This window comes from Peromyscus maniculatus, chromosome 14, assembly GCF_049852395.1.
Source record: "Peromyscus maniculatus bairdii isolate BWxNUB_F1_BW_parent chromosome 14, HU_Pman_BW_mat_3.1, whole genome shotgun sequence".
Taxonomy (NCBI): Eukaryota; Metazoa; Chordata; class Mammalia; order Rodentia; family Cricetidae; genus Peromyscus; species Peromyscus maniculatus.
Genome location: NC_134865.1, coordinates 67,079,365 through 67,103,159, shown reverse-complemented (window position 1 = coordinate 67,103,159; position 23,795 = coordinate 67,079,365). Strand labels below are relative to the sequence as shown.

Below are 23,795 nucleotides of genomic sequence, written 5' to 3'. Positions count from 1 at the left end.
TTGCTTTTGCCTGGAGGCCTGGAAAGAGTACAGGTTTGACAAATATAAACAGAGGGCTCATGATGCTCTTGGAATGTTCTACCTTCCTGTTTTCAAAGCAAGAGGCCACACTGCTTTGAAAAGTATTCCACCGAGAGAACAAAGGAAGCTTCTTCTATTAGATCATTTAAAAACCTCTGTACATCAGCATTATTTGTACAAACTCTGTAAATACTAATATGTTCAGCAATGAAAACCCCATGGGAGCAAGCATTCCTAAAGATGGATTCAGCCTGTAACAACGAAGTTTAGAGAGACAGACACCTGAGTTCAGTTCAGCGCCTCATCTTTGCAAATAACTTTTGCTCTGAGTGAGCTCACAGTCAGAAAGTAAAAACAGAGACTGTGGGAGCACTTTATAGCCATACTGATACTAGTAGAAAAATAAGTAACAGTCTATCCTAAATTTAGTTCAGAAACAGTGAAGAACAAGTGCCCTTGAAAGACCAAGGAAGACTTTGGAAATAAAAAAAAAAAAAATGGTTTCAGACACTGGAAATAAGTCTGGACCCCACAATAAGCGTGGAGTGAAGTTATCAGAAAGAATGGAAGTCATGCAACTGCCCTTGAGATCAATGAAGGATGGATGAAAGGAGGGATTAGGTGGAATTCACTGCACTGGTCACAGTTTTAAGTCTCTCTGAAGGACACTGAGGAAGGAATCTCCTCAGAATGCAAGAAATTAATGATGGGAGAGGTAAAGACGAATGAAGAATGGTCACTGTGACTCTAAGTTGACCAGCCACAGTAGGGAACACTTGTACTACCAGAACTTTGGAGGCTAAGAAGTAGGACCAAGAGTTTGAGGCAGACCTGAGCTTCAGAGTGAGACCAGCCTCACAAAACCAGAGAAGACCAGGTGACTCAAAGCAGTTGTCCTGCATAAGCAGCATCTCTTGTTTATAAAATATCTGTGAGTAAAGCATGAGTGGAACTATCCCAATAATGATCAGCTCAACCTAAAACACGCTGACATTGAAATTTGAAAAATCCAGGTAAGCTCAGCAATAAGAGGAGGGAAGAAGAGAGGAGTCTCCATGCCCTAGACTGACCTACTGATGCTTGAGGTGCAGGGAAATGGAGCTGCCCAGCCCCTCTCAGAAGAATTGACACTGGGCAGTTATGGGTCATGTTGATATGGGCTTGATTCTTTCTAACTATAAAAATCAAGGTAACAAACATTTATAATCCATTCAGTGCAGAGTCCTAGATGAGAAACACTAAAATATTTACAGAGATCTAAAATAAGCTGTTGTTTCCAAGGAGTCACAGAGTTGGGGGGCTGTAAGGATGCTCTCCAAAATTTTCCCACACCTGGGTATTACATTCTGTCAGACAAACCCATAAGTGAGCTCATCAAGACTGACCCAGGTCAGAAATAATCTACAGCGGCCTCATGACTCACTGCAGCTAATGGGCTCTGGTGACAAATATGTGCAGGAATAACAGAAACTGCAGTTTACTGCCTTAAGGGAAGGGAAAGACTTAATAAATAGACCCTTTAGTTTCAACAGTATTAAAAGTACTTACATGCAAATATAATGAACACATAACTGGAGGATCTTAATTATAATTCTAGAATTTGGAAAATTACAAACTTTACATATGCAGAAATGAACTCTATTGGCAGAAAGTCAAAAATGGTGGAGGATGGTCAAAACACTTCAACAGACAGGAGAAGTGCTTTGTTATTTTCAAGGCATCAACTTGGAACAAGTCTTTCCCAGCCCATCTCTGGGTCATTTTTTCACTCAATAAAAGTCTACCACCCAAGCAATTACATAGATTGAGAAAAGGAACAGACCTGACCTATTTATAACACAGTCAATTCTCCATTATTCCAGGCTCTCTCAAGCTATACACTTTATGTTGTTATCTGCCCTCTGGTCACTTCATTGCCCATTATCACCTCCGCAGGGAAAAGAGGTGAATCTCAAATCAATCCATTTAACTATTTATTAGTAATGCTGGTAAGAGGGCAAGGGGAAAACACATGAGAGCCTCCTCTACAATTAAAGTAGTCCTCCATCTCTAGCCTTCTACAGACTAGCACTCCTGTCAAAAGTATTGATAAAAATTGTCATGCTTTATTTACAAATGAATGACACTTTTACTATTCCCATTTCACTGAATTATGCTGAGCGATTCAGGAATTGTTTTCTTCACTGAAAACAATGGCAAGGATTACATCGCAATGTCTTAGATGGTTCCACTGTATAGACAAAAATATTAATAATTATAAAGTAAGATAAGGGGACTAATCCACGCTACCAGTTGTGCTATGTACAAAGCTGAGTCTTTACAATGTGAATCAAAAGAATGCATTTTACTCCTGTGTTGTAAAGAATTTAATGTGGTAGCATGCATGAATTGAATAAGCAGCATTTGAAAAGAATAACTATATGATGGATAACATTATTACTAACCTTTATTGGTGGTATTATTATTATTGATCCTCTGGATGAGAATGTGATCTCTCTAATACCCCATGCACTCAAGACTAGGGAGAGGTCACTGCTTCACAGCATCCCACAGATTAACACTAAAAATTTGAGATGTCATTAGTCTGCAGTGTGAAAGACCTTGACCTTGTGAAAAAGTGTCTTATGGTGTGAAAGAATGGACAGCATACACACAACGCTAAAGGAAGCCTAAAAAGTGCATATCAAAATATATCCCTCATCTTTCCATACTTTCTGCCTCTGCTTTCTTTGTTTGTTTTTCTGAAAAATAGGTAGAAACACAGACACAGCACTTACAAGCAAGTCATCTCTCACCACTAATTTGTTGCGCACCATGAAATCAGAACAGTACAGTTAGAATTGTCTTTTGACCCACGAAAATGATCTAAGGTTTATCCTCTCTAGTTGCCATGGTTAACTGTTAATTCAACTTATGCTACACATGTTTGGAAATCATCATAAGCTTCAAATGCCCTTTGCTGTACTCAACATGCAAATCCAATAGACTAAGCAGATCCTGCTTTGTGGAGAAAGAGTTATAAAGAAATTATCATTTCTAATCTTCTTTTACCCACTCTGGAGAGCCACTGTCAACAAAGGATATGCCTAAGATAAAATACATGAAATAAAATCAAAGAACAAAAAAATATAAAAAAGAGAGCAAATGTACAAACTCTCACATGTGCTTTGTTTTGTTCTCTTTAATTCTCCCAAGATAGATCCATAAAGTTAATCAGTGTGTTACTCATTTTATTCCATGTGAAAATACACATCTATATGAGCACCTATTTAACAAACAGTTTCATTTGGCATCAGGAAAGACATATCATGAAGCAAAATTCTTTCTTCAAACAGATCAGTGCTATGCGGCATCTGAATTACCTCATGTGTGGGTTGGAAAGCTTGATGCTGATCAGGGTTTGGTTAACCAGCAGGTGTTTGCCTGTAAAACCTGCTTAGAGCAAGTCAAAAGGCGAGGGCTATATTTCTTTCCATTAGGCAACCAGTGTAGGGGAATGAAATGTGCTCTGACAAACAGCCCTTCTCTGGGACAGTATGAAGATCTTGTCCTTCATGATCAGTTTATGAAGTTACAAATGAACTCATTTAATTACACATGTGCAGAAATTGCTGCACCAGGCATTTTCATTAGCACTAGGAAGAAAGAACAACTGAGTCAAAGGTCTGGAATACAGTGAGAGACAGAGACATGAGTAAAAACACATTATAATACAACAGGAGGCAGCAGCCAATGAAGTTTTAAAGGATGCTTGCTTGGAGAAAACCAGAGAAAGACATGATTTATGCTAACCAGGAGCAAAGCTTACACCCCAGTGATTTTACAGGAAAAGTTTCCTAAAAGAAGAACAATTGGTTAATATTCTGTATAACAGATAAACACCGTGGGAAAGGTTGATTTTCTTAAATTACTTAAATACATGGAATAGGTGTTTGAAAAGAAATGAGAGTTTAGATTGAGATCTGGATAATCATGGATCTTGCAAGAGAGACCAACTTATTTGGACAGGCTCTGCCTAGAAGGACAGAGAATCCAAGAAACAGGTAAGATGATTGAAGAATATGAAGCAACTATCTTATGGCTTGCTTGATGTTTTAGTAAATTAATTCTGGGAATAGTAAAAGCAGTATGAGAATTCATGGGGGTACTGATGGAGAGAAAAAACATAGGACACTGTTGTTTCCAAGAGTGAACTCAACCCTGATACTGAAGACCAGAAGTATCCTAAATGGGAAAACACACACACACACACACACACACACACACACACACACACACACACACACACACACACTCAGAAATCCCTGTGACTCTCAACTAGACTATTACATATCTACAGAATATTGAGGTCAGAAAGAATGAAATCTAACAGTTTCATTACAACTAAGGAGCTCTTAAGAGCCCATAATCCCAGGTTCTACTAAAGTTTACTAAGGCATAGTCTCCAATGCTAGAGTCCCAAAATTTGCATCCAGTGTCTTCATTTAATTCGACTGCGGGTTAAGCTGGCATCATTTTGCGAGCAAGGATGGAGTCTTGCTTGAACATTTATCCCAAATGCCCTGCACAAAACTTAGCATGGTGCGCAGCACATGGTTAGGATTCAGTCTTTGCCCAAGTTATAAGCTCAGTTATAAGCTCCTGACTCCCACAGAAGTCTGTCTGGCATTCCTCAGAGCCTGAGATTATTAGCCTGAAGTTTTAAATTCCATTGCTGTCAGCACTACTGGACTTGTTCCTTACCTATTTGGGTAAAAAGAAAAATATTTTAAAAAAAAATCATTTTCCAAAGAATTTTAATCTCTCTTACATGTTCTAAAGTAGCAAAACAAGGTCTTATTGTTTTATGTTGAGTTGAATTGTAGCTCAGAAGCCACTTAAAAATACAGTAACAGCTTGCACAGGGTACTCTGGTGCCTGCTGCTCTTTGCTCAAACTTGATTAATTGCATGTATTTGTGTTACGTTATATATTATGTGGACTTAAAAGGAAAAGTTTCCCTACTTGGTAGCCTAGGCCTGCCTAACATTCTGTTAAAGATAATTTTTATTAATCAATACATTTATACACTCATAATTTTAAAAATAAGCAAATTTCATATACATATATATACTATATAGTATAAACTTATATTAACTTCTGCATTTTGATCTATAACTATATATACATAAATACATATATAACTATAGTATTTTTTGCATACATATGTGCATATAATGATAGTTTAAAATTGATTTTGAACAGTGTTTCTGAGGACTGTACTTGATGAGAAGCCTGTTATAGAAGCTGTGAAAGCCCCATTTTTAAATTAATTGAAATTGCTTTTGAAAGAAATGCCTTCACACTGAACCAACAGCCCAACAGCACCATCCCACACCCAATGTCCATCCTTACATCTGGGTTCTAGTTTGTTTTCTGTTGCTCTGAAAAACACCGTGGCCAAAAGCAGCTTAGAGAAGGAAAGGGTTCGTTTCAGCTAATACTTCCAGATTGCATTCCAACATTGAGGGAAATCAGGCCAGGAGCTGAAGCACTTGGGGAAATGCTGATTCCTGGCTTACTCATTGGCTCAAGTTCAGCTAGCTTTCTAATACAGTCCCGATTTGCTGGCTTAAAGATGGTACAGTCCAAAATAGGATGACTCCTCCCACACAAATTATCAATCAAGACAATCTCTCACAGACATGGCCTCAGATTAGTCTGAATGAGGTGATTCTTCAGTTGAAGTTCCCTCTTCCCAGCTAACGTCAGGTAGCATTGAGTTGACAATAAACACTAACCATGACAATTAAAGTACAATCATTGCACACAGACAGAAAAAGTATGAAGAAAGACAGCAATAATTACAGTGTTAATTTCCTACAAAAAAGTATTTTCATGACTCTGCCAAGAGTCATGGGTGAAGTGAATTGGGCAAGGCAAGTGCTTGAAATTCAATTTGATAAAAGTTGCTGTACCTTGGCAAAGACATAATCATCATAGCTCACTGTGCTCAGTGTCCCAGATCAGAACCTGGTTTCTTGCAAACATTGGCAAAGGATGCAAGGGTATATTTCTATGTGTGAGAGCACATTACACAAAACTCTTAATAATCAAAAATTGGTGCTTTCAATGAACTAGTTGGTGTAATGAATTTTCCAACTTGAGAGAAGTTCTTTACTCTGTTTCTCTCGCTTTTCCTAGCCCTATCTCAAATGACCTGCTTACACCACTCTCTACTACAAGACTCCTTTTGTCACTGTATAAAATTGTATTTCCTTTCTTGTTCTCTATGCATTCCACTGCATGCATTTCCTTCCTTTTTTCCCCATCCTTAGTAATCTAGAAATGGACATCAGGCATATATATGCTAGGCAATTTCTCAACCACAAAGATACATGCCCAGCCCTCCATTTTCTACTAAAAGAGACAAAGGCTAAGAAACAATTTAAAAATTGGCACCGTTCACCCAATTAACAAGTAGAAGAGCCAACATTAGGACCTAACTGAATGCCGAGTTCCTTTCATTGCATATTCCTGGCTCAGTTACTCATGTTGACAGCAATGCCTTCAGTCATGCATAAACCAGTGATGCAGTCAGGTTCTGCATCACCCTCTCCTGCCACCAGCTTGGACCCTCAGCACAGGACGTATTCACTACCTACATCTGGACTCTCTAGCCATATTGGTCATGTAGGCACATATTGTGTGTCTGGCCCACGGCAAGGGCTAAAGATTAACTTCTGAGTGAATAAGTAAGGTTTCTTCACCACCTGCAGTATACTTTCTGCTTCTAACGTATCATTATCTACTTCACAAGAGACAGACCTTCTTGTGGCATTTGGTACTTTTCTTCACATAGTTTCCTTTGACCTATATGGAAAAGAAAATCTCCAATTAAAGAACCGCAGGCAACTAAAGAGTGTAGAGAGTGGGGCAAAGAATCTTCTCCGGGGAAGAGCACCCCAGTGGGTGGTCTGATACCAAATGTTCAGTCCTGAGGACATGCTTGTGGGTTGCATTGCTCAGACTGAGCAGGTTATGTTTGAGAATGTGTGTATATACCTAAACATATACATATAGGCCTGCAGCAGTAATACTAGAGAACCCTGGATTTGAAAGAGAGCAAGGTGGGGTGTATGAGAGGGTTCACAGGGCAGAAAGGGAAGGTAAGAAGTGTAATTATGTTATAATCTCAAAAAAAAGAAAGAAGGAAAACACACGATTGGTGAAACCTTATTATTTTATTATCTTGGAGAGACTACTGCTAAATTAACAACAGCTTATTTTAGTACTTCCTCTCCAGTCTCCAAGACTTAAGATGTATTTATATGTTGCAAAGTTACACACTAACATACTAACTTCTCACACAGACACATATAAGCTCTTTTCATTTGATTATTTAATCTTTAATCAGTAGAAAACATCTTCTTTCTTAAAACATTATTATTAAACTATTTAATAATGTCAGACCCAAAACTATTTTCATACATTGTACCAAACTATGAAAGCAGTTTTCCATCTTAAAATAATAGCTATGATCATAGACTTTACAAGATACTATAAAAATAGCAAAGTTAAGGAAAACTTGGGAGTAGTGATACCGACTTTAACCCCAGCACTTGGAAGCAGAGGCAGGCAGATCTCTGAAAGTTCAAGGCTAGCCTGGTCTACAAAGTGAGTTCTAGGACAGCAAGGACTACACAGTGAGACACCCTGTTCCAGTAATCTCTAAAATAATGAAAAGTAATTAATAACAAAGAAATAAATAAAATAGAAAGTAAGACTAACTTTTAGAACTTGGAAAGGTAACAAATTACAAAATGAAAAGAATTTAGAATCATTGGCTAAAATATTTGTTCTGACCAGAAATCATCATCTCTAAAGTGTTTTGCATACTTCACAAATGTACTATGTCTGTGAAACTTTGAATCAAGGGACATCAAAACATTCAGAAGTAACCTTCACAAAGGCCTGCATGTAAACAAATTAGCAAAGTGCAATAAATGTGCAAACAACTGTTTAAGATAGGACAAATGAAAAAAATCACCGCAATAAGCCATAAAGAACTGGGTCACCAAATGTTAGTGACACTAGCAGCATAAAGTTTTGTAATATATGTTTCTGTCATAGCAAATCAGATCTTTCTATTCATTGATAATGAATGAGTTGGTTTTTTTTTAACCAAAGCACAAAAAGGACAGTCTTATTTTGCAAGATAAACTTTTTAAAAATGCATCATACCTTTTTCTTGCTGTTGTTGCTTTCACAAAAAAAAAAAAAATAGCTCTCATACATAAAGTTTAAACCTGGTCAGAAACAGAAGCAATTTTATTTCAAGGGAGTGAGCAGTTTCTTCCAATAAAGATCCTTAATAGAATCCACCCGTGATCAATTCAGTCTCTGTCAGCTACTCAGTAGTTCAAGCGAAGGAAAATCTAGTCCTTGAATTCATCTCACCCTAATTACCTCTCAGGCTTGGAAAGAGGAGTGTCAAAACAGGGAAAGCTCACCAAAGATGTCAACCAATCACTAAATGAATCGAAGAAAAAAAAATACATGGGTCAAAAAAACGCTTCATATGTTAGGTGAAACCACATACACACACATACAAGAACCATGGCTCCTGAAAGGGCAGAGGAATCTCTTGGTTAACCTGTTAATTAGACAGAACCTTGCCTATCCTAACACAAGACAGTCATGCAATGGTAAATGTTATCAACTTAAATAATGCCTCTTTATGAGAATGTAACACTGTATTGTTATCAAGGCATTCCACACACATAAATCTTATTTGACCTCTCAACAACTCTGTTGAACTCTGCAAAGAGGAAATTAAGTCTCCAGGAGATTAAGTAATTCCTACAAGGTCAAATATAGGAAGGAGTACACTGACAAAAAAATGTACATTGTATTTTTCTTTCCTCAAAAAAAAAAAAAAGAGTCATTTCTCATGCTCTCTCATAGTTGAGGAGCCAAATGCCTAACACCACAAAATTGATCAGCAGAGAAAAACTCGTAATCTTGTACAATAGTGGAAAGGAGATATTATTTATTTAAATGCTATTATTTAAACTGTAAATATATCAAAGACTGCCATGAAGTTTTTACAATTTAAAACAAAAATACCCAACTCCGAACATTTTTGGTACATCTATAAGTAATGAAAATTTTGACCTATATTTGGAGATTTCTGCATCTACTTAAGATTAAAAATGAATGTTCATTATTAACTGGGCAGAGCCAGATATCCCTTAGCTTCAAGATGTCACTTAAGCCGAAGCTGGACTATTGGGGAAGAAGAAAAAAAAATGAAATTTATAATAGAGTCTTTAAGGGCAATGTTTATCCCAACTATCCTCCTTAGCTCTCCTGTGCCCTACATGTGGTTAAGTACTAGAAACCCTTCATAATTCCTTTTTCCAAGCATCGGTGTCCAAGTTTGAGAGCAAAATAGGATAGAAAACTATCACAGAGTTTGTCTTGACATTAGATTCTCATGAAAGTGACACCCACAACCAGCTGGGGCTGAGTGACACCAACATGTGGACCTATTTCAGGACTAATACGTATCTAATGCTTCCCACGTGGCCGTGTGACCCGTGTGGACTCTGGCGAGCAGTGTACTCATGAACCCCAGTAGGAAACACTGCTCTTTCACTCCCCAAAGAGGGGCTCCCAGTGATCATTGGCATTTATGAACTTTAGGAGCTGCTATTTTTCAGTAGGCTTAACTCCAAAACCCTTCAGGTTCTTAAAAAGTTCGTCTGGGGGACTCTTTTATCTTTATGAAAGCTTGGATAGAAAGAACTGAACTATGTAACAATATAACTGAAATGAACAATTGGTCCTATGTACTTAGGTCAACAGAAGGCTTCTTCCAAGTTTCTTGCACATTCCTCTAAAATCACCATGAGAAGAAAATGAGAAGCATCAAGGAAAGAAAGGTAATGGTTTGCAGCTCCAAAGACTGACTTTGTGAATGCTTCCAAAAATGGCTGAAGTCTTTAACCACTAAGTTGCCAGGAGGGAAAATGTATGTCCTTATTAAATATCAACGCAGTAACTGACCGGTGTTTGAGAACGAGGTGAATGAGGCCTCTGACTTCCTCAATTATACCCAAGGATTTTCTGTGACCTTCCCTTACCGCAGTTTGGTAACAACGATACTGCTTTGTTCAGGGGACCCAGGACACACAAGGCATTGCACACTTCTGCAGAAACACATCCCACATTAAATTAAGTTAGAGGTGGTATTTGAAAAATAAATAACGGAGTTCCAATTCACTGCAAATGGTACAGGAGGCCAGTAAGTAGGAAGCCTTCAAGAGAAGGACTTCTTTTAGAAAGATGTTTTACAGGACTTTTTCTGCGTCATTAACTCTCCTGGAATCCTGAACGTAACATGATGAATTTCCCTAAAAAGTAGCTACTGTTTAATTTTGAAGCACTTCAAAGAGCCACAGTAGAAAGAATCAAAGAAAACCAAAAAGACCAGTAGATGTGAAATTCACCAAAGAGTAGGGAAAAAAGGGGGAAAGGAAACATGAAGGTTCTAACAGATTTTGACCATGTACTCAAAATACCACTGATTATTTTGCTAATACAGTGTTTTACTGTTTCGTGCAACTGAAATAAGCCTCTGTATTCATCAGAACACAGGATATTTTTATAACAATATTTGTGTCATAGCCCTTAGAAAGAAACATACTTAGACCCTTGAAAAGAATCTATCTGAAAATAGCCACTGAGGTGTATATATGTGTATATTTTATTATAAACTTGGAGGTTGCTTTTTATTAGAGAGAGTCACACATACTGACAGTACTACTCCTACCCTCGACATGGAGTTGTAGAGGAAAAATATGATTTCACAAAAGCAAATAGATGGGGGCAGGAACAATAAGAAAGGAAGCCCACGGGGATACTATAATAGTTGTTTAACTTCAATAATAACAATAATTGGTCTTTTAAAAATGTCTTTTTAAAACCTGCCCAAGGGAAAAGAAAGAAAAAAAACTCCTTAAAACTTCACATCCCAAATAACACTACATCAAAAACATGTGGGAAGTGTCAGATAATGATATCCACCCAAGCTAAGAAATGCAGAAAACTTTGGCTTCAATTAACATTTCAAATAATCAACTGAAATTCAGATTTCTACTTGAAAAGCCCCAGAAGATAAAGCTGGACTAGGAGTCAGGTTTTCGGAATCTCTTTAAAAGGACCATCCACTTACAAATGTCCTTCTCGTGCTCCACCTCGTCCCTTGTCTGTACCTAAGTTCACAGCAGAAGGCAAGATGAATTTAAAGACACATGCACACTGCTACTAAGAAGTACAGTTACCACATATATGTTCTGGGCTCGTCTCGAGTTTCCCTTGTTATGTAAGCACTTAGGGGCAATAAAATTTCACAGACATTCAACAGCGCTGTGAGTCTCAACACAACAGTCGCCTTGAGTGTGCAGTTCTTTCAGGCAGTGTGCAATGCTGTGATTTAATTCACGTTGATCACATTGTCAATGCTTTATGGAATAACCATTTAGTAGGCCTCTGTTCCCTGAAAACATTTTTATTACTATTATTAAATATCATTATCTGTGTTGAACTCTGTATTTGAAAAATCAAATCAGAAAAAAAGTAAAATATGAAATATTCAGAAAGATCTAGGGAGCTAGTAGGTCCCCAGACACACATCATCCGTCTGCAGATGCTGATGAGAAGAAAGAAAAACAATGAGTATTCACTTCTCACAGATAGAGGTCACTAATGGGCTGAATTTGAATCAGTGTGGCAGAAACCACAAAGTTATTAAAGCAATCCTGTGTGTGTGTGTGTGTGTGTGTGTGTGTGTGTGTGTGTGTGGTGAGGGGGGGGGAGAACTTGAATTAAAATTAAATATACCAAAAAATGATCCTCCAGGAAAGCATGAACCAAACAGAAAGAAGGCTCATCACCTTCACCTTACTGGAATGTTCTAAGCAGACAGCAAAGTCTCCTCGCTGTTTCCTTTTATTTATTTATTTTGGACCTAAGGCACTGCTGATCACAGGAGCAGCCATTCTTCCTTGCGAAAGTAGAGAGAGCTGAAGAGTCAAACTAGATTAGACGCTGCAGCTGAGCCTCTACAGAATAAAACTTCTGGTGGTGGACATACTTGAAACCACAGCTTCAAACAGGGAAACTTAATCGCTGCTTTAGGAAGGCTGGTCTAAATCCTAAGTCAATCTATCCAGCAGGCCAGAATAAATGTAAAGGGAATCAGAGGAGGTTCAAATGAGATCCAGCAGTTCAAACTCGGATGATCATATCATCTCAAACCTTTCATACAGGAAAAAAAAAAAAAAAAAGACTGCACAAGGGACCCCAGAGTAGGCCAGCATTGGCATAATTTATTCCTTTAAAGCATCCCCTAGAATTTGTAAAACAGCAGTGAAACTATGTAAGTGTGAAGATATAGGTATCAAAAAAAAAAAAAGAAGAAGAAGAAGAAGAAGAAGAAGAAAAAAGGAAAAGGATAATGTTTGAAATTACATCTTCCAGATACTTGCACCTTGACATGACAGTCTGGTACTATACTGTCAACAGTCATTAGTAAAGACCCTTAAAGGCTTTTACCCTAGCCTAATTTGATTTCTTCTCAGGCTTCTCTAAAAAACAGATGAAGGGAGAAAAGTTGTACACACTCAGGGGCAATAAAACGTGCAACTTTTCTTGGTGTGCATATTCCCTAAAGATTGATTCTCCTCTAATATGGTGGCCAGCCAAGCCACATGTATCTGGTAAATATCCTTGGTGATTTAGAAGACATAATCCAGTTCTAACATTTCAGATCCTGACCTAAAATTTTATATCCATACGGCAACAATCAAATACAGCACTGGACAAATGCCAACCTGGCATTCTATTTACCTCGGAATTTTGGGGAGATACTTCTTCGCTTATTTAATAAGGTCATACCAGGTAGGACTAGAGAGGATCCTGCTCTGATACGGAAGCCATCCTTCATATTAGCTTTGGGCTGGGGGAAGTAAGACATCATAAATTTAGCAATAATCCTGTAAGCGAGTAGACATGCTCTGAAGCTCACTAGAACCCTGTGTGATTTAGGTAGCCTCCCAGCTGAATGGGGAGCAATGGCTCCCATTTAGAAGTGGCTGTGAACAGCAGACACCGCATGCAAAGAAATCTGATAGGCACCTTGAGCTCCTGGAGGAGCATTTGCAGGGATTTTCGCCTTGCACTTACTTGATTAGTTTACTGTTAGCTTAACGGGAGATTCCCTCTATTAGAACTAATCACAAGCTCTCAGAGAGATGATTTTCATTCAGAGAATGTACTAGGAGTTTCCAGAAGAATTAATAGTGATCATCATAATAAAGACGATACCAGGGCCTCAAGAGCTGCTTCAAAACTCTGTAGTGCCTTAAGGGGGTGGTGGTGCTGAATCTTTTCTGCCCTGGGAGTGAGCAGCAGCTATTTTATTAACTAAAGTGCATGGAACTGCTGCTCAGAATTGTGAGTGTCTTCCCTCTGGTACCCTAGCCTCCTTACACACATGAGGCCATTCGGAGTTCCCCCACATCACTGAGCATCAGGCTAAAGAAAGGGTGGGGGTGGGGGCTCTGTGTAACATCACTAACCCCAGGCAGTGGAACATACATGCACATCCATATCCATACCTCTCTTTTTTTCCCGACTACACACACACATACACAGAGAGAGAGAGACAGAGAGAGAGACAGAGACAGAGAGAGCAAATTTACACCACCAATGGCTAACGTTTCATAGTGCCCTTCAATGAAAATGTGACTTTTATAGTTCGTATTTTATGACACCAGAAGGTGAATGAAATTAGGGAAGACTCCGAGGATGTCGGCGGGGGTGTGGGGGGGAGATATCTCTCTCTCTGCTTTCAATATTCATACCCCTCTCCAAATCTAAGATTCAGAGAAAGCTACGAGAAGCAGGTGAGCAAAAGTAAGCTTCCTTTCTTTTTATAGGAAATAGGGTGAGAGAATGAGAGAATGGGGGGGGGTGAATGAAATCCATCTATCATTTCTCTGGATTCGGGCACACTTAAAAGTCCTTGGATACACATTCTAAATTTCCAAACTATACAGAATCAGACACTAGCCGGGGCCCAGGGTTTTCCTCCACTCGGGTGGGGGATCGACTCACAACGTTGCCTATCTGGCACGAAGAAACACCAAGACACCTCCCACCCCCGCCGCCACACACTTCATTTCCCACCCCCAGCTAACATGACTATTGAACTGCCAGCGCTGGTATACCCATCCCTGGGACCTTGAACTTGGCCCCCGTCTTACTTTGAGTCAAACCTAGCTAACCCTGCTAAAGGCTTTCAAAGGATCCGAAGTCCAGAGCGGGAGGCACGGTTAAGGGTGCGCATTTACCTGCTAAGGTTTTCCAGGTCTCCCTTCAGCCCTGCTGGTAATCCCGCTCAGCGCAGCGCCCTCCCCCAGATCCAAACTTTTGCTGGGTCCTCCAGGTGGCGGCGGCGGCTGCTGCAACCCAGCTCTGTCTCTGGCTGCGTCGGAGCTCCGGGAAGCTGAGGCCAGAGCTTCTGAGTGGTGAGCGCCTCCCGGCAGCTTGCGGGCGCCCGAGCGCCCCGCTCGCCTTGCTCGCTGTCGCCTACGTCCCCTACGGAGCCGCGGCATCGTCTTCCCCGGTCCTCTGCCACCTCCGCCTCCAGGGGTCGGGCATGCCACTTTATCTAGGCTCCGGGCCGCCGCAGCTCTGGTCTCCTCTCCTCTTCCGTCTCCCCCTCTCCGCCTCAAACCCCGAAAAAAGTAGGGCGATCTAGGAGGGCGGTGGAGCGCGTCCCGGCCGGGTCCGGGACTGCTGGGAGCCCGAGGACCGCGCGAGTCGGCGGGAGAACTGGGCGGGCGCTCGGTCGCAGCGAATGTGCGGACCACGCGCAGCAGGGCGTGCAGCTCGGGCTGCGCGGGGGCGGGCGCGGGGCTCACTCCAAGTGCAGCGTCTGCGGGGCGCGGGTCTGGAGGCAGCTCCAGCCACACTGCTGCCTTGATCGGACCCGGTCCGCTAATGTAGACTCCGAGGTCCCCACCCCCACCCCTCCTGACACCCCCGGGAGATGTTTACTGTAATGAATTCGCGGGATCGGCTTTGCAGCTTGAGCGCCCCTCCTCTCCCTCGGCCCCTGGAGCTCTGGCGCGCTCCCCTCTTCGAGCCCTCTTTCTTGGCCTCCCTCTTCTCCTCCCTCCCAAGCCGAGTCCCTCCCACTTCTCTGGTTTAAAGAATGCTTGGGAGGAGCCGCAGCAACCCTAAGCTTTCCAAGAGGCAAAGTCAGATGGGGCTTTTAACCCTGTCCTCCCTGGAGAGAGTTACGTGCTCCCGGCTAACCCAGGAATGCCAACTTGACCCAGAACCATGCTTCTCCCGCTCTGTAAGCCTCAGGCGTCCTCCCTACCCTCAGCTTCTCTGAACGGTGAAGGACCCTTTCCCTGTAGTTCGCCTGATATACATCCACGCCAGAGGAGCTATTACTTAGAAATGATCGAAACGTAACATTAGAGGGTAAAAATATAGCAAGTCTCTCAACCAAAATGGCGTTATTTTACTCAGAGGCAACGTTGGGGGTGTGCGGCACCTCCAGCGCATCAAAGGTCTGCTCATCAAGCTTTCTTCCATAAACTTTAATTGGAGGAATTAGAGTTTGGCATCCTATTTAAACACATCCGCTTTCCCCTGTCACCCTAGCTGCTCCTGGAAAGAGTGATGTTCAGTAGATAGATGAGTTGTCTCTAGAAATTATAATGGACAACCGACAACGTCCGCAGCAATGACTATGAAAACAGGCTGCATAGTTAAAACGTCCAATCGGCACACCTTTCCCACTTGGGATTCTCTTTGCAAAGGTTAAAGAGTAATCTAAGAAATCTGAGACCTGTCTCTTCCATTTTATTTTTATTTTTTTCCTCTCTTTTTGGCAAGGGGGTGGTGGCCTGGTTTGTTCCTCCATTCATTGCTGCCCATAAGTCTCCAGCAAGTTGCGATGTGTTTTAACTAGTCTGGAGACCGTCGGCATACTAACAGAAGGGGGAGAACAAGCCCGCACCGAGCATTAGGCTGCAATGAGGCGCACTGTGGGTAGAGCCCCGGGAAAAGCAATTTGCAAGTTGAAAGCTCGCCCTGAACCAACTCCCTAGGGATCTTCTCAGCATTCTGGACTGACGACTTTGGCAAGGGCGTTGCCTGTAACCCGCTGGAGATGATTTCCGGACGAACCCCAGGCGCGACCGCACTCCTTGTCCTCAGTTCAAAGTCTGAGTCACTTGGCACCACTTCCCCGATTGTTTTTATTTCCTTGCATCGCTGTTGTGTCTGCTACCTTCATGGACTTGAGCGCTTAAATCCTGGTAAGACGACTTGGAGAAACGCCCGATTTGTCTCCCAAGCCGCACAAGGATACACCCAAACGCACCGCGACACACGCATTCACACACGTTGGCACACACCACGGGGGTTCAAGAGAGCTTTGCCACTCTCCCCCGTCCTTTAGATATGCAAAGGCGACTAGAAAACACGTATGCGTGGCCTGTCTTTTCTCCAAACTTGAAGTGTTAACTGACAGATATCCAGGAGAGAATGGGGGCGTGAATGGAGCCTCTAATCTGAGGGAAACAGACAGTGAGAGTCATCTTGGGAGCTTATGAAGAGAAGCGCCAAGATGACAGCAGCGATGGCGGTAGCCTTCGGCAGCCACTGTCCCTTCCTGAGCGCCCTGACAGGCAAAATGATTTATCCAAACAGCAAGTGTGGGACTAGTCCTCCCGAGACAGACAGGCTCTTTTCCTAAATCTTCCTTCCCCTGATTAGTGCAGAGACCTTAGCTAGCTCAGACCCTTGATCGTGGAGGGGAAATCACAAAACAGAAGTGATTCGCGCCGGCGCTGAAAGCTCCTGGAAGAGCCCTGGACTGGTCAGCTTAGCTGAGGAACCTTTCCAGGAGGTCCCTAGCCTGGAGGGGACCCGAGAGCAGCTGGATAGGTTCTTCTCCTTACTGCTCTGGGCATCTGGTTGGCCTTGCATTCCGCTCCTGGGGGCGTAGAAGGACCCTTCTCCACGTCCCAGGCACGCCGCGCAGGGAAAGTGATCCTAGTTCAGCTTTGGGAGCTCTGGGGGACTTCTCCATCCCCCGCCGGTGAGTCAGGAAAGCGCAATTACACCAGCCCTAACACTACCAGTTCCCGGTGCAGGAGCAAGAGCAGGCAGGGTCCTTGGTTTTGAAAAACCGAACTCGATTGGAAAGAAAACGAACTAGCATCCTCAGTTTTAGTGACTAATTGAACCCGGATTTGGGGCACAGGGCGGGTAGGGGTTTCAAATACCGACGCTTGATCATAATAACCCTTCTGCCATTCAACACAGATGGGTAGGGGAGTTTGCTACTTACCGTACTTAAGAGATTCATTCTAGGGGAAATGAGAGGCTGGAGTTCTAAAAGCATGGGGGATTCAGAAAACTCCGTTTAGGATCGATGTTTCTGGCAGGCAGCAAAGGAGCGTTTTTTTTTTTTTTATCCCCACAACTCAGTCACAAAACTCCCTAGAGGATGTGAATTCGACTTGAGAGTACAGAAGTCCTCCAAGTAGGGGTAGAGAGAAAAAGAAAACCTATTTTCTTGGGGAATAAAAAGAGACAATACCTAGAACACCCACCCGGTGACCACCCACCATTTGCTCAAAAAATAATAGTAATAAATCTTCCCAAATAACGTGGTGCCCTCGTAAGGAAAGCTAAGGCAGTCACTAGAAACTTCACCTGGCATTGCAATCCCTTTACCTGGTGGCCTTGTCTCCTTAGCTCATCCGAATCCGACTGGGTCGGGGAGGTGGAAAGGGAAGAAGCTGGCATGGCAGCAGAGGGACTCCCCGGGCATGGTATTGCTTTAGGGGTCGCCGCCGAGGTCCCTCCTGCCCATCGTTGAGAACTGCCACCCTGGTCCTGAGGCTCAGTGGGCGCCGCCGTGACCGGTTCCGAGGTGCTTCCTCCAGCTGCTGGAAACTCGGGAAGGAGGACCAGAAACCGAGCGCACCTGGAAGCAGAGAGGAGCCCTGCGTGTCTGAGAGGCCCTGCACTTGGTGTTATCTCCCAGCGCACATTCCTCGGTGGTGACAATGGATGACGCCAAACTCACAAGTGATGGCGACCGCTTTCCAATGTACAACTAACTGCAAGGTACCCGGCAAGACAGAACGCTTCGTTCCCCCTCCCCCTCCTTTCCCTCCTACCGAGAAGGGAACTAGCTTAACCCTGTGTTCACCCGACACTCTGGATGGAAGCTAGATTGCGCTGAGAAACCACAGGCCGCGGCTCTCCCGGCAAAAGCTTTGTTCACGTGCAGTTCCAGTGGGCGTGTGGCTGTCCAGGGGCACTCGCGTGGCAAGACGCCAGTGGCGCGCTTTCCGAGCCAGACTCGGGAATTGGGAAGGAGCCTAGCGTTTCATCCGGACCAGACCCAGCCCTCACAATCTATTTTTTACCTCCAGTTACCGGATTTATTGAAGTTGCCAGAAAAGTTGGGTTTTTTTATTCCTTTACTTCTGTCCCCCGCCCCCCCCCCCCACGCCCCTGGTATCATTTCCTTTCCCAGCTGCGCTTTGAAGACTTGGAAATCTCTGATCTAGTTCTAACTCTTAACAGAATTCCGAGTGCCACGCGAGAGGAATGAAGGAGGGTACCCACCCACCCCTGGCAAATTTAAATGAAACCACAAGGACAGCTGCCTCGCACCTATCCATCCCAGGCCAGTGTAAACTAAATGACATCACTCAAGTGAGGAAAATTGAGGCACCTGAAGACCCAGTGGAGAAGAAAAAAAAAAAAAAAAGCGGGGGGGTTGGGGGGGGCGGGAATTAATATGTGGTTGGGGAAACCTGCAGAAAGGGAAAGGCTGGGGTGGGGGTGGGGGTGGAGCAAGAATAAAATTGCAAAACATAAAAAAAAAAAAGGAAGAAAGGGGAAATAAAAAGCGGGGACTTGAAACAGCGGGTCAGTTTTAAGGGCGATTTGACCAACAGTGTTTCCTAGGCTCCCTTGGAACAGGTTAATCAAATAATAAACTCCTGCTTGGGTTTAGTAAACAGCTTTGCCTACGCATTCAGAACTTCCAGGAAGTTAACTGAATGAGCAGAGAACCATCTCGCTGACCCTGAAAAGAAACTTAGTCCTGAGAAAAATCGTTCTCAGGCGCCTCTACTGTAGCCTTCATCCTCAAATGAGCCAAGACTGATCTGAGCGTAAACCCAGATCGGCGGAAGGGCAGAATCGCTTTTTCAGGCTCTATTCTGCGCTCAAGAGGCAGGAAGCTGTAAGAAAGCTCTGAGAGTTACAGGCAGACCTTGCTGAAGCCGGATTGTTTCAAAGGGGAAAGCAAAGCCTGCTTTTCCGCGAAATAGATGCCCCCACCCCCATCCTCCGCGTGCAAAGTAGCCAAGCCAATGTGAATAGCAGCCGTTCCAAACGCCTATCTGAGCTCTGCAGCCCTGAGAAGCTGCCGGAGCTGCTTCCAGACCTCAGCGTGAAGAATTCCGTTGTAAATCCTTCTGATTTGCCAAGGTGGCAGTAGAGCATAGGAATAGCTCCTTGGGCTCTTGAATCCGCAAGGAAGAACACACTTTAGGACAATTGCGCTTCCACCTGCCTTTAAATATCCATTCTCCTTTCTAAGTGTGCAAATGTGCCCCCAGAACCTCTCTTCCCTTGTATCCTTCTTCTGAGAGGATGGTTTATTGACTTCACTCTTAAGAACATCTTTTGGTTAACTGGACAAGATGAAAGCTCAAACAGGCTTTACTTTCAGATTCATGCTGTTGGGAAGAGATGAATTGAAAAAAAGGAAGAGGGAATGTTTAGTAGTATGTAGATTTTTATTTTCAAGTATTGGTGATCCTAAATTATAATGAAACAGTGCGATGAGCATGCTCTGCTTTTTAAAAAGCTGCTGGTGCAGTTATGATTGTGATTAAAAAAAAAACATAAGGAAAGAAAATACCACAACAAATGTATGAAGAGAAGCAATGTAATAAATTTCTTATCCGCGTGACTTAAGAGTCAGCTTTAGAAAGGCATGAAGGTGAGACCAGACAGAGCAAAAGAAATGGATGTGGTCCAAGGGCTCCTAAGTATTACAAATTCACAGCCTGTGATAGCCACGCCATTTTACTTGTATTGAGAAACAATCACTAATAAATCGGATTTGGTAGTGGTAGTCTAATATGGGAAGAAGAGAAATGAAAAGAAACAGAAAGCTAGCTCACTAGTAATCTTTAAGACTTCAATCCTTAATGGACTTTTTATTGCAACTAAAATTTGATTGCCATCTCAAATTATTTACCTCCCTTCTAATATCTCAAATTATTCTCTATTAATAGATAATACACACAAAGAGAAGAGGAAGAGGGGAAGGAGGGGAGAGAGAGAGAGAGAGAGACAGAGACAGAGACAGAGAGAGAGAGAGACAGAGAGAAAGAGAGACTGGTTTCTAAGTCTAGGTAACAGTTAAAAATAACACACTACCTGGATCACAGACCACAGTTTATACCCCAAGTGCTGAAAATTTCAATGTTGTAAGATTAAGTCTGCACTGAGCCAGTGTTACTTGATTTAGAAAATGGATATGCAATATTCCTGCACCACCAGGGAATCAGCCTAGTCAAGTTGCATTAGACATGTATTTGCTTATTATTGTTAATGGGGTTATCCTTACCTCACATAGTCTTCGCATCACAGCATAGGCAAATTCCTTCAGTCTTATTTGAAGCAGCATCTATTAATGTTCTCATCTTGCCTTTGAATGTTTATCAAAACTGAGAAACCATCATGCCCACACTGCAATAAACTAAGTTCACATTTCATCACTTTCCCTTTACAGCCTTTTCCTGTCTCAGGATCCCTTAAGGATGCCTCCAGTCCTTTCACTCCGACAGTTTATCAGTTTCTCCTATTTTTATGATCCTGAGTGTGTGTGTGTGTGTGTGTCCAAAAGATCTACTTTGCTTTCTTCCTCATTCACTCTCCCCCTTAGTTTTTCTCAAGACAGTCTTTCTCAGTAGAACTTACCACTCACCAACTTGGCTAGCCTGGCTAGCCTCTAAGTCCTGGGGATACTCCTCTCTTCCTCCTCAGCACTGGGATACAAGAACACTTGCTCCTGGCTTGGTATAGAGGACATTAGAACACAAACGCGTGTTCCCACGATTTGCATGAGAAGTGAGTAGCCAAGGAGCCCCCTTCCCACCCCCTGATCCTGAGAGCTTTGAAAAGTGAGGATTAGAGATTTTGTGGAATTTCTCAGTTTGGGTTTTCTAATATTTTCCATGCTTTGATTTTCAGTGTGGGTCTTGTGGATAATCATTAACCAATCTCATGTGGTATCACTTGTTACATCAAATCTCTAATATTCTTTACTAATTTTTCTGCCACAAAGTTCTCTTTATTTTTGGTACTCTCTTCTTAGGAAATAAATTGCTAAACCCAGCCCTCCATAATTAATTTAGGATAGCCAAAATAGCAAATAAGTGTCCATCATGACAAGTACGAACCTGAAATATAAATTCATGTAGGGTTTCTCACAATGAAGACTGCTTATGAGATACTTATGAAAGTCTTATGATACTTTTTTAATTTTTTGACATTTTAGAGTTTTTATTTTTTATTTTTGATGACTAAATACATGAGTACTATATGTATATTCCATCCATCTCTTCCCCTCACACCAACCTCATGCACCCCTCAATCAGTAGTTTCATTAATCATTATTGTTACACACACACACACACACACACAGAGAGAGAGAGAGAGAGAGAGAGAGAGAGAGAGAGAGAGAGAGAGAGAGAGAGAAAACCATTTAACATTCATTGTCTCTCCATGTGTCCAGGATTACCTACATGGGATTGGAGATCCATCCTGGTCCTTGAAAAAGATGGATTCTCCATCTCTCAACTGCCACTGAGCAAACACTTAGAGCTTTTCCTCGAGGTGTGGGTCGATGTGGAATTTCTGCTGCCCATTCTGGCATGTCAACTGGTAATGTCATTATGGAGGTCTTATTCAGGCAACCATGGTATGAGATATCATGGCTACATTTCCCATGCTATGCTTAAGGGGTATTATCTAATATCAGGAATCATGGGATTCTGGATCTTACAACTTTTCAGACTTCTTTTCCATAGTGGTCTTTGAGCTTTTGTATAGGGGTTTCATTACAAATGTTACAGTTGGGAATGACAACCCACAGGTCTTATTCTCTGCATTTTGACAAGTTGTAGACCTTTATAATAGCCTTCATCTGTTGCAAAAGAAGTATCTTTGATAAAGGGTTAGAGCTACACTTATCTGTAGGTTTAAAGATAAATATTTATACTAGGGTTAGGATGTATATTAGTTTAGAAAAATAGCGGTTTTAGGTTCTCCTTTCTGGTCTACGACCACTCCAGGCATGGACAGTTACCTAGGTTTATAGTACCAGGCATTAATTCCTTACTATTGAGCATATCTTTAGTCCAATTGCACCATTGGGGTATCTTGCAAGTATAGGCATTGTTATGGTTGTTGTGGATTATAACTGGATAAGACTCTCATTAATTCCTCTCCCTTGGCAGTGTGCATAGCACCTTCTGGTACTGTGAGTAGCTCCAGTATTTATTTGGAAGAGTGTTCCATCTCTCCTTTGTCTACTCACATTGAAGCAATTTTCAACTACTCTGTGTCAAGAATAGTCTTTTCTTCGATCTTGTTAGTGCTTTGGGGGATATTCTGCATTTTTCTCTTTTGTTCAAAATTTTAACTTTATGCAGAGATGATAGTCATTATGCCCTCCACTCTCTGTCCCTCCCTTTCATATTTTTCCACCACTGTGTGGCTCATTTTAGACTTCCATAAAGTGAAATTTATCTACATGTCTGTCTCTCAACTACATCTTAGCATCTCAAAGAATTGTACTGGTTACACTTTTCTATTTCAGTCGTACCCAGTCCATCCCTCTTCCCCGGTAGATGCTCAAAGATGGTATGATTTCACAAGTAAGCCTTCTTTGACACATATGGAAGTACATCCTTTCTTCTGAGGTAGGGACTATTATAAGAAAACACATAGCTAACACACAGTGAATAGATTGCTTTTCTTCTCTTTCATGGGGGGAAAATACTACACATTGATGAAAATATTTTGTGAATGGGGTTGCTGTCCTGCCATCTGCCACTCTGGGATACATTCCCTTCTGATTTGACAATGTCACGCTACAGAGTGTAGGGCATACCCCACAAATATCTGTAGAAAACATACAACATGTAGCTGGCCTTTGATGAATAGATTTTGTGTCTACTCTGTCAAATTCTAGGTCTAGTAGAGACCCAGAGACACATAATTATATGCTCATTATAGAAATAAAACAATTTTAGGATGTGAAAAGTGCTTTACTGCTTTGAAAGATGTTTCTCTAGAGAGAAGGCCTCATTGAAGTGATGATGAAGTTCTCTTGACAGTGTACTGATTTTATAGAAGCCTCTGTGGCATTATTTTGTATCCAGTCTTCTGCATGTTGCAGCCCCAGCTACTGGAGTCTCTGGTCCCATGAAAAGCCCTTTAGACCAAGATTGGAAAGCCAGGCTATAAGTAATTGTTTGAACATCCATTTTCCTAGTCCTGATTTTTTTTTCATTTCTGTGTAGGTTACAAGATGATTATGCGTGAACAGAAACAGAAGGTACACACTGACAGGAAACAAAAGCACATTAAACCATGGA

General features: G+C 42.0%; 1 protein-coding gene across 2 annotated transcripts in view; it reads right to left on the bottom strand.

Moving 5' to 3' along the window:
* The window catches only part of Flrt2 (fibronectin leucine rich transmembrane protein 2), a 95,799-nt gene extending 77,512 nt beyond the window's left edge, over nt 1-18,287 (bottom strand). The window contains exons 1-2 of one of the 2 annotated variants that reach the window (XM_076551171.1): nt 17,833-18,287; nt 14,421-17,595 (exon numbers count right to left, since the gene is read on the bottom strand). The gene's annotated coding sequence lies outside the window, so the exon portion shown is untranslated. The remainder of the gene's footprint in view (nt 1-14,420; nt 17,596-17,832) is intronic. The other variant, XM_006988410.4, reaches the window with a different exon arrangement.
* Between the last annotated feature and the right edge of the window lie 5,508 nt (nt 18,288-23,795).